The sequence below is a fragment of the Barbus barbus genome, assembly GCF_936440315.1.
Source record: "Barbus barbus genome assembly, chromosome: 31".
Lineage (NCBI taxonomy): Eukaryota > Metazoa > Chordata > Actinopteri > Cypriniformes > Cyprinidae > Barbus > Barbus barbus.
Genome location: NC_136759.1, coordinates 21,449,997 through 21,464,698, shown reverse-complemented (window position 1 = coordinate 21,464,698; position 14,702 = coordinate 21,449,997). Strand labels below are relative to the sequence as shown.

At 38.0% G+C, this 14,702-nt stretch overlaps 1 long non-coding RNA gene and 1 pseudogene across 2 annotated transcripts; both read left to right on the top strand.

Moving 5' to 3' along the window:
• Positions 1–1,918: 1,918 nt before the first annotated feature.
• LOC306851801 (transcription regulator protein BACH1-like) lies at positions 1,919–8,645 on the top strand (annotated as a pseudogene). Its single transcript, XR_013786042.1, has 5 exons — positions 1,919–2,039; positions 2,641–2,895; positions 3,670–4,892; positions 5,092–5,298; positions 6,462–8,645. The product of XR_013786042.1 is annotated as a transcription regulator protein BACH1-like (transcript).
• Positions 8,646–9,955: 1,310 nt separating this feature from the next.
• On the top strand, positions 9,956–11,281 carry LOC306851885. The gene is made up of 3 exons (XR_013782541.1): positions 9,956–10,412; positions 10,687–11,042; positions 11,136–11,281. It is a non-coding gene; the product is annotated as an uncharacterized lncRNA (long non-coding RNA).
• Positions 11,282–14,702: the final 3,421 nt, after the last annotated feature.

The following is a 14,702-nucleotide window of genomic DNA, read 5'->3' as shown; positions in this document are numbered from 1 at the left end:
AATGGAATTTTTTTTTTTTTAAATCACCAATACATTTTTAGGTTTCAGGATTTTTTTCTTCTAATCTTTGTTTAAGGATGATTCTCAACTATGTTATAAAATATATAACAAAATGATTTGATAAACCATTTTGTTTTATGCAATATGTCTGTACAAATTTCCATAAACTGGTTTTCCCATTAAACACAGTGTATCTATACTGTATCTAATTTGCATATTAATGGGTTGCTGTTGGGACAGCGTGTTGAAAAAAAGAATTGTCATAATGGGAGTAATAATTGGCCAGATTTTCATAATAATATCTAATATTTCATAACAAAATAGATATATAATTTCAATTGTTATGTCTCCCAAAATGCATAATAAACATCCTTTTAGTCCTGGTGTCCTCCACAGTGGACATGTATGAAATTATGTCCTGTTTCATAACAGGAAATCATATTTGAATTTGAAAACCCATAACATTTTCTATGTTGCTTTATGACAAACAATTAGAAAATTATTCAGATTTAAATGACAATTACAAAATATAATCATATTTCCGTAAGGATGTAAAAGGTTTCACTAAATTAAATTTAGCCATCTTTAAAGACCTAGGAGAGGGTGTGTTCATGATGAAACTTCCAATCATTTAGCATCTCTATAAAGCCCTGAATGTGCTCTGTACAGGACATCCAGACTTACAACTGAGACACGTGAGGTCTCAGAGAAATTCACTGAAATAGAATGTCCACTACAGAGGCAAAAACTCCATAGCTGGGTCTCAGGAGGATATACTACTACTACTACTTCTACTACTACTACTACTACTACTACTACTACTACTACTACTACTTCTACTACTACTACTACTACTACTACTAGGACTACTACTACTACTACTACTACTACTACTACTACTACGAGGACTACTACTACTACTACTACTACTACTACTACTACTACTAGGACTACTACTACTACTACTACTACTACTTCTACTACTACTACTACTACTACTACTACTACTACTACTACTACTACTACTACTAGGACTACTACTACTACTACTACTACTACTACTACTACTACTAGGACTACTACTACTACTACTACTACTACTACGAGGACTACTACTACTACTACTACTACTACTACTACTACTACTAGGACTACTACTTCTACTACTACTACTACTAGGACTACTACTACTACTACTACTACTACTACTACTACTACTACTAGGACTACTACTACTACTACTACTACTACTACTACTACTACTACTACTACTACTACTAGGACTACTACTACTACTACTACTACTACTACTACTAGGACTACTACTACTACTACTACTACTACTACTACTACTACTACTAGGACTAATAATAAACAAAACTGTCTGTTTTCTGTCAATTTAAACATTTACATCTCATTCATATTACTTAGAACATTTATATATTATTGAGAACAGTTCTCTGTAGAGTAACATTAATAATTTTACACACTTGTTTAACATAAACTTAAACACTTATATTTTTAAAAGCAAAAATACTAAAAATCATACAAAATAATTGTTTTAGTTAATGCAGTTACATAACTGAAATTTAACAACATCTGCTAAATTAGTTCAGAATATTGTTCTAAATTAATATTGCCATCTGTTTTTCTCAAGATAAGACGATTATCTATCTATCTATCTATCTATCTATCTATCTATCTATCTATCTATCTATCTATCTATCTATCTATCTATCTATCTATCTATCTATCTATCTATCTATCTATCTATCTATCTATCTATCTATCTATCTATCCATCCATCCATCCATCTATCTAATCTTGTTCTAGAAGTGGGCGTGGTCAGCAGTCGACGCAGCACGTTCTGTGCGTGCGCGTACTCACTGCCGCAGCCGCACTGGACGGTCACATGACAGGCAAATAGACTTTATGGAGCGGTTTCGCTGTCAAACTTTAATCCGATTTCACGTTTAAACTTCAAAAGCGATGAACAGAGTGCGATTTTTGACGGCTTCTGATCTCCAGTGATATGTCAGGTCGGTTTTCTATTCCTCTACAAACATACAAACCCCACGTGTAAACATGATTGTGTTAAAATGTACAATTTCACAGTAAACAACTAGCTAGTTCCTACTTTTGCTGTATTGTCTCGAAGAATATGCCATATTGAAAAAATTAAATTTGCAGTTATTGAAGTTACGCAATGTTTATTTATGCCAGCTGAAAAGCAATGTTTACACAGTTGCTTAACACTAATTTTGGCTTATGTTGACATATCCAGTGCAAACTATTCTGTTAACTGTATGTGAACTATATGATGGACACATACGGTAAGAATAGCGATCTTTAGTCTAGCCATTAACTGAAAACTTGTTATTAATGTTTTGCAGAGTCATTCTGTTTACTTATCCTAATGGTTACTCAAAAGTTTAAACATTAAAACAGTATTATTATGGTCATTTTATTTAAAAAAAAATTATATTCTACTTGGTGTAATTGTCAATGTAACTGAATACTGTATGTGTCCATCATCATGTATTAAGTCGGACATCCCTCCACCCAAGTGTAACTTGATGCATCTATTTCTGTATTTCCACTTTTTTACACAGTTGCGTCTATGTATCTGTTATTTTGTAGCTAAACCCCTGTGCCATGTCTGTGGATGGCCCCCGGACCTCTGTTTTCACCTTTCAGTCCGCTGTTCACAGCCATCATGTTCTTCACTCGCTGGAGGAGCTGAGACAGAAGGAGCTCTTGTGTGATGTGACGGTTGAAGTGGAGCGCAGGAGCTTTAGAGCACACTCTTCAGTGCTGGCTTCCTGTAGCGACTATTTTTACACCAGACTTACAAACCACAGCCAACCAAACCCCACCGTCAGGTTACCGGATGAGGTAATGCTTGATATGGTGGATGGGTTGAATCTGGAGGTTTTGAGAAAACTGTGATTAAGCTGTCATCCCTTTATGATCTTAACACCCATACATACATTTATTTAAATAAATGTAAAAAAAAAAACAATATATGGTTCAAACTAAATTCTGTCATCATTTACTCATGCATGAAGGATAGTATGAGGGCCAGTGCTTTCATGTATATAATTTTTTTAATATATACATTTATTCAAAAATACATAAAAAAATGCATATACTGACTTGAATACACCTCTTCTATGATGAGCATGTTTATAAATTATACACATTTTTGGGGGGGGCAAAAAAAAAAATTTTTTTGTGTGTGTGTGATTTGGTGATTCGGTGTGGTTTGAAACCGATATTTATTTGTATTCTTGGCATGATATTTTATTATTAATATTATTAGTTACAAAATATTTACAAAACTGTTTATTTATATTTGTATATTTGGATCCCTGCAGACTCTCATAACTGTGTGTTTCTTAAAAATGCTAGATAATTAAACTTTTCCTTGAGTGTAAGATGGAAGAAACTAAGTCAAATGAGTTTGGCATGACATGAGTAAATGATGACAGAGTGTTCATTATTGTGTGAACTATTCCTTTAAAAATTGTTTACATTGCAGTGCTGTCAAATTAGGCCTTATATATTGAGATTAAATTGAGTAAACGAAGTTACAGCAATAACCCAGTAATGCAATTTGCAAATGATTTATTCATGCAGTAATCATGACTACATCATTAATCTCTCAAGGTCACGGTGGATGGATTTGAGCCTTTTCTGCAGTTTGCCTATACTGCAAAACTTCACTTCACGAAAGAAAACATCCTGGAGATCCACAGATGCGCCGAATTTCTCTGATTTCAAAACCTCGACAAAGCCTGCTTTGATCTCCTCATCCCAAAGTTTTCCGATGGTGGTGGAATTTAAAAAAAAGTGAAGTGTAAAGGCAGGAGCCAAGCATCCCATGAGAATCCCCATCCATCTGCAGTCCAAACGACCAAAACCCTGAAACTGGAGAAGATGGCATACCTCAAGATGCAAGCACTGTCATGCAAGCTGCATCTGCAACATCCTCTGAAGAAAGTCCTAAAGATTGTCCCCCCATCGCAAATGACAAAGTAATGCAGTTAGATTTATCCCCACTTTACGAAAGAGGCACTGCATACCACATGGGTGATAGCCAAGATCAGTTGTGCCTACAGAACTGTGGCCCACAGCTGCCTTCCTCTTCCATAGCGGCCGCTGAAGTTTGTCCTTTTCTGTCTATTTCAAGCACCGGTGACAATGAGGAACTGCATTCTTCTGCAGCAGGGGACATTTTAGCAATGGAGGATGATTTCCAGAAGGAGCTAGTAATGGATGTGCATTGTGAAGCACCTACTGATAAAGACCTGAACATAGCCAGTATCACCGAGGGCCACTTTGACCAACGTGAAGGGCCTCTAATGTCGCCCACCGACTGCAGCCAACTATGTTCTCTGAATTCTGCGCAGTCAAGCGGGGTTTTGGACAGCATTTCTGAAGCTCCAGACCTCAGCAACATTGGCACAGGCGACAACCAGGTGTTTGATTTCAACGAACAAACGTTCTCTGAACTAACCCCCAAAGATTGCTCCACAGAACGAAGCACGTTGGAAAGGGAAGTGGCTGAGCATCTCGCAAAGGGTTTTTGGCCAAATTTGAGCTCCACATTAAATGAGCCGCTACCTTTGGACTCTATCGAACAGTCATCTGCAGGAAATGGCTCAGACTTCCTCTGGTTAAAGCATCTGGATCTGGGCACTGCGTCTGATGATTGTCCCTTCCTGAGAGACCTGAGCTCCAATGATAGACAGACCTCTGGACGAGACACTCTGTCCAAAGAGGACACTGAAGACAGTCCCTGCATGTCCCCCATTAACTCAAGGGAAAGCTCTGAGTACGAATCGGACGGAGACTGTGCGCAGTGCGGCAGCAGTGAACAAGTGCAAGAGGTGAGCTTGCTTGCACTTACAGTTGCAAAACTTCCAGTTTGGTGCCAAATTGCAGACCTTTTTTTCAACCTTGATTGCGATTTCCTGACATGCTTCAATTAAAAGTTTCAGTCCCTAATGAAAAATGTAACCAAACTTGAGGATGAATACAGCTGCAATAATCCATAATGCAGTGTTGACGTCTCTGTTTTCTTCCCAGGTGGATTTGCCATTCCCTGTGGAGCAAATTTCCAGCATGACCCGGAGAGCATTCCTGCAGATGTTGAAACGCGAGCAGCTGACCCCAGAACAGCTGGAGTTTGTTCAGGATGTGAGACGGCGGAGTAAATACCGCATAGCTGCACAGCGCTGCCACAAGAGAAAGTTGGACTGCATCTACAGGCTGGAGGGAGAAATTAAGAAACTGGTATATCCGTTTGTCATGTCTACCGAATCTAAAATTATATTTTGTATTTGAACAGGTCTGAACAGTTTAAGCCCCATTTACCCCATTAAAGGGTTACTCCACCCCAAAAATTTTTGTCACAAATCACTTACCCCCATGTCGTTCCAAACCTGTAAAAGCTTTGTTCGTCTTCAGAACACAATTTAAGATATTTTGGATGAAAACCGGGATGCTTGTGACTGTCCCACTGACTGCCAAGTAATTAACACTGTCAAGGCCCAGAAAAGTATGAAAGACATTGTCAAAATAGTCCATCTGCCATCAGTGGTTCAATCTGAATTTTACATTTCCTGCAAGCACGTTCATGAGTTCACAAGCAGACCACGACGCACGCATCTGAGGCATGTTTCGTCTGTACGCATGCTTCGTGGTCTGCTTGAGAACTCATGAACGCGCTTGCAGGAAGTGTCACAGAGAAGAAGAAAAAGTTGAGTAAAGTCGATATTTTGTTTTCTTTGTGCACACATTTTTTTTCTCATCGCTTCATAAAATTCAGATAGAACCACTGATGGCAGATGGACTATTTTGACAATGTCTTTCATACTTTTCTGGGCCTTGACAGTGTTAATTACTTGGCAGTCAGTGGAACAGTCACAAGCCTCCCGGTTTTCATCCAAAATATCTTAAATTGTGTTCCGAAGACGAACAAAGCTTTTACAGGCTTGGAACGACATGGTGATTAACGACAAAATTTTTCAAAAATGTTCTAAAACCACATGTTTAAATATATACATATATGTGTGTATATTTATACTATATACATATTTAAACTATATGTGTATATTTATGCATAACAATAGAGTACTCACACATGTAGTATGTAAACAAACGTTTATTTTGGATGTGATTAATCGATTTGACAGCAGTAATGACTATTAATTTTAAGTATTTGAAATTAGTATATAGGCCTTTTTAAAACAAATTATTAAAAGTTGGTGGTTCTTCCTATAAAGTACGGTAAGAATTACTAATGGCAAACCAGAAACGTTTAAATTTCCCATGATGTGGCAAGAATCCCGCATCCAAAGAGCACCGATCAATGGATTTTTTACACCCCAGCAGCACTTTTTTGCATAATTGTGAATATATGAAATGTAATCTTCTTTCGTTTCCACATTTATCAGAGGATCGAAAAAGAGAAATTACTGCAAGGTCACAACCAGCTGAAGCTCAGCATAGAGGATGTGCGTCAGAACCTCTCAGGCCTGTGTCAGAGTCTCTCTACGGACGCTGCACCACAGTCCGAACAGCTGCAAGCACTGCCCAGGTACTTCTCCTCCGACTGTCCCATCTCCGTCCTCCTCACCCCCATGGCCTCTCCTAGCCTGGCTGGCCCAGACCAGGATGCCCATGCGAACTCCTCCCTGGACACCTTTCTTGCAGACACATGTCCTGTAGGAGACACAGTAGCACTCAGGTCGCCCACTGCCTTCCTGCAAGACAGCGTTCAGAGCACTGTTACAGATCCAGCTCTGTGATGTACAACAGAGCAAAGCAGCTTGGGAATGGTCTGATGTTTCATTTTTACTCAGGAGCTTACCTTTCTGCTGCCGTCAGTTACACTTTTGAGCATGACTTTCTTATTAGGAGCACTTTCATAATGTTTCCAAATATGGATGTGACTAAATTTGCACTATTACCGTGAGCTTCGTATGGAAATGCTATACGGATGCATACGCATATGCCTTTCATTCCTTGTTTGCTGTTATGCTACTGGGGTCATTCCTGTTATGCCACACATTTTGAAAACTGCTTTTATTGTAATTAAGTATTTCAGAATTAAGTATTTCTCTATGCTCAGGCACATAGATGTTTATAAATTATAACTTATTCAAATAAAAGAACAAGATGCATAACAGGATGGAACATAACAGGGTGGAAATAAAGGGCTAAAAGCTTTAATTACAAATTGATAGTTCGCTCAAGTTAATTTTGATATTTTTAACCATGTTTTGATATTTTGATTCCATCATACCCATTTTTTTTAAATCTTTGTCAAACAGGGTGGAATATTTTGAAATAAGACACGCACAAGACATCTTTGAATTAATTGGTCATACTTTAAGATGCGTATGTTTTCCCACCAAAAATGTCACTTCCTGGACGATTGTGTCATGTAGGAACTGGCTTTTGTTAGTTAAAGGGATTTTTTTCCGCAGAGTAACAGGGTGGAAATTAATATTGAAGAGTAAATATCTATAAAAAAGATTAACAATCAAGTTTGGTTGAAATATTTTGGTTAAAGAACGAAAAGCACTTGGAATGTGCTTTTTAGTGCATTAATTGTAATATTGTCATGAAAGAAAATTAATATGACTTTATTCTGCAACAATTGTCAATTTTATATTTTTGTTCAAATATGTGCTACATAAAAGAAATGACCCATGGATTAATTTCCAGTCCTAGCATTATTTTCTTGTACACTGCCACAAAGGACAATCATTGTAATTCTCTTTATTATGTAAATGGATTATGATTTTTGTTATGCTATGTAGAGCATATAAGTACATTCCAGTGTAGCCTAATAAGTCTTTGGCATGAGAATTGTGCATTGAATATGCATCGCTTCTTTTTTAAGAATGCATGCGTAGTCATAGTTATAGTGACATTTAAATAACTGCCATGTAAGATTTCATGCATATCATGTTGTGTTGTGAAAAATACATAGAATCCAGTCTCTTTAAGGGAAAAAAAGGGGAAAAGTTTAGATACTGTTCACTTTTTGCTTGCGAAAGTGGTGCGAGTTTGGAAAAGATCGATTTCAAGGTCAACATAAAATCAAAATTGATCCTATTTCCATTTTTAAAACATGTTTCTGATCGTATTGTGCATGATTGTTCATTCCACATTATTTCAATGAAATGTCTTGTATTATTTCATCAAAATGTAATATCTTCTGAAGTGACATTCCTTTTTAGCTGATGATGTCATCAAGGCCATGCACGTAGTCTATTGGCTGTTGGATCACAAATAGAGATAATGGCATTATTTTAACTCTTGTTGTGGAACAGAATGCTTACTTTTCATCAGATTCTAACCTACAATTTTTTTTATTGTGAAATATCCTGTTTGATTCAGAATTAATGAACTATTGTTAATTTCTATATAATATTAGTCTAAAAGACATAACCTGTTCATTTTGCCATTGTAGCATCAATGGAATGTTCTATTTGCACTTTTTGTTTTAACCCTGTAACCAAAATACTGTCATGTAAACCTAGAATGCACTGTATAGTTCACTATTTGATTCAGATTTAACGAATAGTAGCAAATAAAATGTCAGTAATATTTTTTGTTTCACTCAATGTATAAATGTAGTGGTTCTTGCTAATAGGAATGTGCTAACACATAATGAACAAATAAATCAATCTTTTTTAAATTTATGATTGAAATATATATATATATATATATATATATATATATATACAGTTGAAGTCAAAACTTTACATACACCTTTCAGAATCTGCAAAATGTTAATTATTTTACCAAAATAAGAGGGATCATACAAAATGCACGCCATTGTTTATTTAGTACTGACCTGAATAAGATATTTCACATAAAAGATGTTTACATATAGTCCACGAGAGAAAATAATAGTTCATTTTATAAAAATGACCCTGTTCAAAAGTTAACATACACTTGATTCTTAATGCTGTGTTGTCACTTGAATGATCCACAGCTGTGCTTTTTGTTTAGTGATAGTTGTTCATGAGTCCCTTGTTTGTCCTGAACAGTTAAACTGCCTGCTGTTCTTCAGAAAAATCCTTCAGGTCCCACAAATTCTTTGGTTTTCCAGCATTTGAACCCTTTCTAACAATAACTGTATGATTTTGCGATCCATCTTTTCACACTGAGGACAACTGAGGGACTCATTTGCAACTATTACATTAGATTCAAACGCTCACTGATGCTCCAGAAGGAAAAGCCATGCATTAAGAGCCGGGGCGTGAAAACTTTTGAACAGAATGAAGATTAGTACATTTTTCTTGTTTTGCCTAAATATCATATTTCTTTCATTTAGTACTGCCCTTCAGAAGCTACAGACGATACTTGGATGTTTTCCAGAAGACAAATTAAGTTAAATTTACCTTGATCTTCAAATTCTAAAAGTTTTCACGCCCCGGCTCTTAATGCATGGCTTTTCCTTCTGGAGCATCAGTGAGCGTTTGAACTTTCTGTAATAGTTGCAAATGAGTCCCTCGGTTGTCCTCAGTGTGAAAAGATGGATCTCAAAATCATACAGTCATTGTTAAATACACAAAAATGCTGGAAAACCAAAGAATTTGTGGGACCTGAAGGATTTTTCTGAAGAACAGCAGTTCATCACTAAACAAAAAACACAGCTGTATCGGTGCCAAACTGTTAAACACCCATAAAGAGCAGGTGGATTTAAATAAAAAATACATTCAAATGAACAAAGAAAAAAAAGCAAATTGAATTAATAAGTGCATTATGGAGGGGGTGAATTTATATGAAAGAGGTGTGGGTGTGTCTATAGCCTATACTTTAGCACTTAAGCCACATTTGAAAACTATACCCAAAGTGATTAAAAACGTAAAACATTTGTCAGCAATTGAGTAATTTCGCCACAAGAGGTCAGAGTAATCATGTATTATTCATAACGCGTTCACACAAGAAGGAAGGAAGCAAGCACAACTTCAAACCTGAGCTCCGCTTTTTTAGAACGCCGTGCGTCTCGCGCGTCTGTCTAGCGCGTGCTTACATAGAAAAACATGGGGAAAATGTATGCAAAAAACGAGGCCTGTGTGATCGTCCGCTTTACTGTTGTGTTGCTTGAACTCATATACGGAGCACCTACAGCCAGGTGGAACATAAATATATATATTTTCAAACAATAACATCAAATTTCAACAAATATACATAAAGCATGTTCATATTATAACATGACCATAAATATTCAGAAGAAAAAGCCAGGTGGAACATGAGAGAACTGACGCATTATGACGCCATAGTTCTGAGACGATTCAGTGGAATCTGTTGAGAGCAGTGAGTGAAGTTAATCTGTGAGTGAAGTTGTTCAGATCATTTTAACTGTTTTTGAACGCAATGAAAAGGTAAGGAGTAGCACCAGGAGATTTATTACCTCTTAATGGATTAAGCATATATTTTCCGTCTGTTTATATTTTTATAGCCTATTTATCTAGAAGTTTTTCAGTATACTCATTTAGTCATTTTAAACGAGGTCGATATGTTGTGTATTGTAAAAACATTAAGAGTAAAAGAACAAAGTAGTCATGTTTATTACTTTTATTCATTCATGTCACACGTTATGAGTTTTCTGACACACCTTTAGTTGACTAAATAAAGTTGATCAAATTGTTTCCCAAGCCGAAAAAGCAAGAAGCCGACAAGGCCAAGCATTGCTCCTGCTTTTGAGAGCCCTTCCCAAACCCAGTTACCTCAGTGTATACCCTCCTTGCCTGGCCCATCTTCTAACACGAGGCCTCCATCCAGGCGCATGAAGGGAAGACAGAAAAAAGTTGTATTTCCTGACATTGGAAATGCAGTGAATTCTGTGGCCAGAAGAAACGGCACCGGAGACCCTTTACCGTCCGTCCCGGGCATTCCAGCAGTGCCAAAAGCTGACCAGAATGGGAAGACCATATGCAGCGATGCTTCGACCTTTCTCTCTGCCACTGACAGGGCAAGACTTTTTGGCATCAACAAGTGGTACTAGAGTCCAGGTTAGTCATCTTCCACATCCTTCCAAAGTTTACATATGACATAATAGACAACTTACACATATTTGGTTATGTTTTATTGTTTGTTGTTTACAGGGAGGAGATGAAATCATCAGAAAAAGAAGAAATCTGTTCAAAAGAAGAAAAATCTGTCTATGTTAAATAATAATTGTGGATTAAAAAACTGCCACTGTCATATTACTTGAACTATAGACTATGGAAACTTGTGTTCGTCATGGAGTAAAAAATACAAAAGGTAATCAGGACTTTTTAATTTCACAATTCATACTCTTTTCATGCAGTTCTGAGAAAAAAGGCCAGAACTATAAGATATAAAGTCAGAACTTTGAGATATAAAGTTACATTTCAAAGAGAAGTCAGAATTGTATATAGCTTGTTTCCTCATGTTTTTCTTGCAAATGTAGCTGTAGAACTATGAGATATAAACTCATAATTGTTCGAAAAAAGTACAACTGAGAGAGTAAAAGTCAAAATGAATGGCTACTTTTTCACAATTCATACTTTTTTGTAAGCTCAGAATTCTGAGAAAAAGTCTGAACTCCGAGATATAACTCAGAATTCTGACTTTTCCTTGTAATTATGAGTTTACAACTTGAATTTGTGACTTTTTTTGCCCTCAGAATTCTGTTACATCTTGCAATTGTTTTTTATTTCCACCATGGAACACTGTAAAAAATCAAAAGTTGAGAAAACTTAAAAGTTTAAGGCAACTAGCTTCAAGACATTTTTGAGTTTACTCAAATTATTGTATTCAGTTAATACAACAAAAAGTTGATGATCAAGTCCTAAAAGACGTGGTGAACTATATCAGAACATTGTGATAAACTTAGGGACAGCATTGAATTGGTGGTGCGTCAATACAGGGTGTATACGACCAGTGGTGTAGTGGAGGGTATACGCAGGTATACGGCGTATACCCACTTCTTTATCAGTCGGCTTTCCGTATACCCACTTCTAAATACCTTCTGATGCGCAACATTCAGTAGTGTCCTGCATTAGCCAAAATCATGACAGTCCACCACATGAATAGCTAATCCAATCGCATGTGAATAAATGCTAATATATCCTAAAAACACCCAGTAAAGACGGTCAGGACCGTGGCACCGGTTTCCTTTGAAATACGCTTGCGCCCGCGCCCGAGAGAATGCCGACAGAGACAGAAATGCTGCCTGTTCACGCGCGAGAGCATGTCGGGGGATGCACGCAGAGTGGTAAAATAATAATTAATGATTTATTTTATTTCTTAAACTGTGATAAACTGAAACTTCTTAAACTGTGATCTCCTGTAAACGTTTAATTCAAGGATCCAGTAAACGAATGCGTTCAAACAGTAAGTTCAAAACAGCTCTAATACAGAGAAAATCTATTGAAAGTAGCCTAACACAACGCGTCAGGTGATCGACGCTCGTGCAGTCGGTATGAGAGAATATCGCTGAGAAATCAAAACAAATTAACATAACTGCACAAAGATGAAACATACTGCGGTAAAAGGCAGTTTTTTAAATATGTATAGCATATGATGCCCAGTTAATGCCCCCCCCCCCCACTGAAGACCAGTACAATTGCAAATTTGGCATTTATTTTATGCAATAGTTCAAACGAGTAGTTAATGTTAAATGCTCTATAATTTAGACACAATAGGCCATTGTCAATGTTGACCATTTCTGCTCGATTTGGTTAGCCTAACAAAAAAATTGTTCCAAACAAAGATCACAGCAGAACAATCGCACATCTCAGAGCAACACACCTTACTGAATTAGTCATTTGAGTCATTGATTCAATAACCCATTCATAAAGGTGCTTGCTTCATTCTTGAATGAATTAGTCGTCTGATCAAATTGTTTGAATAAATAACGCAATGACTCACTCATTAAGACAGGCACTTGCTGCCACCTACTGGCGGTTTACTTTCATATTTAAAAGTAGCCTACTGTATTTTCCCCAACATTTCATATTTGTATATTAAAAAGCTAATTTTAAAACACATAGCATTATTTATGCAGTTGTAATTTTGGAAAAAGCATTCATGATACATTTCAGTGTCATTAAACTGTCTGTGTAAATGCAAATAAATGCCACTGACTTCTGCTGCTTCCATTTTTTCTGCAGTGGAATGATCAATTTTTGTTGAGGCTGATTTAATTTGATTAATGTCTTATATTAACTGGAAATTATTAATAAAATTAAAAAAAATGTTATGAAACAAAGGTTGATGACACTTAAGGTTAAGAAAAAAACTGCCCTTTATATATGTTGTTGTTGTTTTTTGGCTAGTAGACGTTGTGAATGGCCGATAACTTAAAAATGTATTAGCCAAATTGTCTGGTGAGTGAAAAGGTTCATTTCAAACCCTGTTGCAGACCCTGGTATAGTAGCATGTACGGGCAGGTCAAGGCAACAGGTTTAGTTGGCGTTTCCCTGGGGGATGGGGGAGTATACCCACTTCTCCAGGCACCACTACACCACTGTATACGACCTAGTCGAAACCACTGATACACATCTCAGATCATAGCTGAGGCTGAGTAGGCGCGTGCGCTGCTAGCACTGACAGCACATGCGAGGCAAGCGATGACACATCTAGGTTATAAAACTTCGCGAAAGTGCTGGGTGACGACCAGCCTGCCACCATACAAATGTCCTGAATAGACATGCCATTTGCCCAGGAGGACGCGAGTCCGCAGTTTGAGTATCACTATCTCTGAGGCCCTAGCCTCAACATGCGCTGAGGAAGTGCATTTATTACTGGCAAACTCCGTCGAGCGGCCAGACATGAAGGCTCCATGACTCTGGATTTGGGTGCCATATCGTTCCTTGTGCTTGAGAGAGGAGGTCTCTCTTCACTGGGATAGTCCACGGTGGAGCTACCAGCATCTCCACCAATTCTGGGAACCACGGCAGATTGGGCCATTTCGGTGCCACTAACAGAACAGATTCCTTTTCCTCTCTGATTTTGCTAAGCACGCGAGGCAGAAGTTTCACTGGAGGAAAGGCATACTTGCATACTTTCGGCCAGCTGTGAGCTAGTGCATCCACTCCCAGGGGAGAGTGTGTCAGTGAATAAAACAGCGGGCAGTGAGTGTTTTCCGCTGATGCAAAGAGATCCACCTCCGCCCTGCCGAATACACTCCAAATAATTTTGACTGTCAGAGGTGTAATCTCCACTCCCCGTGGATTACTCCGCCCCTCGACAGTAAGTCCGCACCATAGTTCAGGCGTCCGGGGACATGTACTGCCCGGATGGAGAGAAGGTGTCAATCTGCCCACAGAAGGAGGTCTCTCGCCAGCCGCAGCAGTGGTCGCGAGTTCACACCGCCTTGGTGATTTATAAACGCTACCACTGTCATGCTGTCCGTCCTGATGAGAACGTGACGGTGAAGAATGTCTGGGAGAAAGCACTCGAGCGCTAGGTGTACAGCACGGAGCTCCAGACAGTTTATGTGCCATGACTTCTCCATTTCTGACCATGTCCCGAAGGCTGGTCTGCCATCGCATACGGCTCCCCAGCCCATGCTCGATGCATCTGTCGTAACATTCTTTCTCCTGATCACTTGGCCAATACGAACACCCCGGCGATACAGAGTCATAATGTGCCAAGGGGTCAGCGTATGCAAACAGTTGCGCGTCACTTTGATGCGCAAGGTG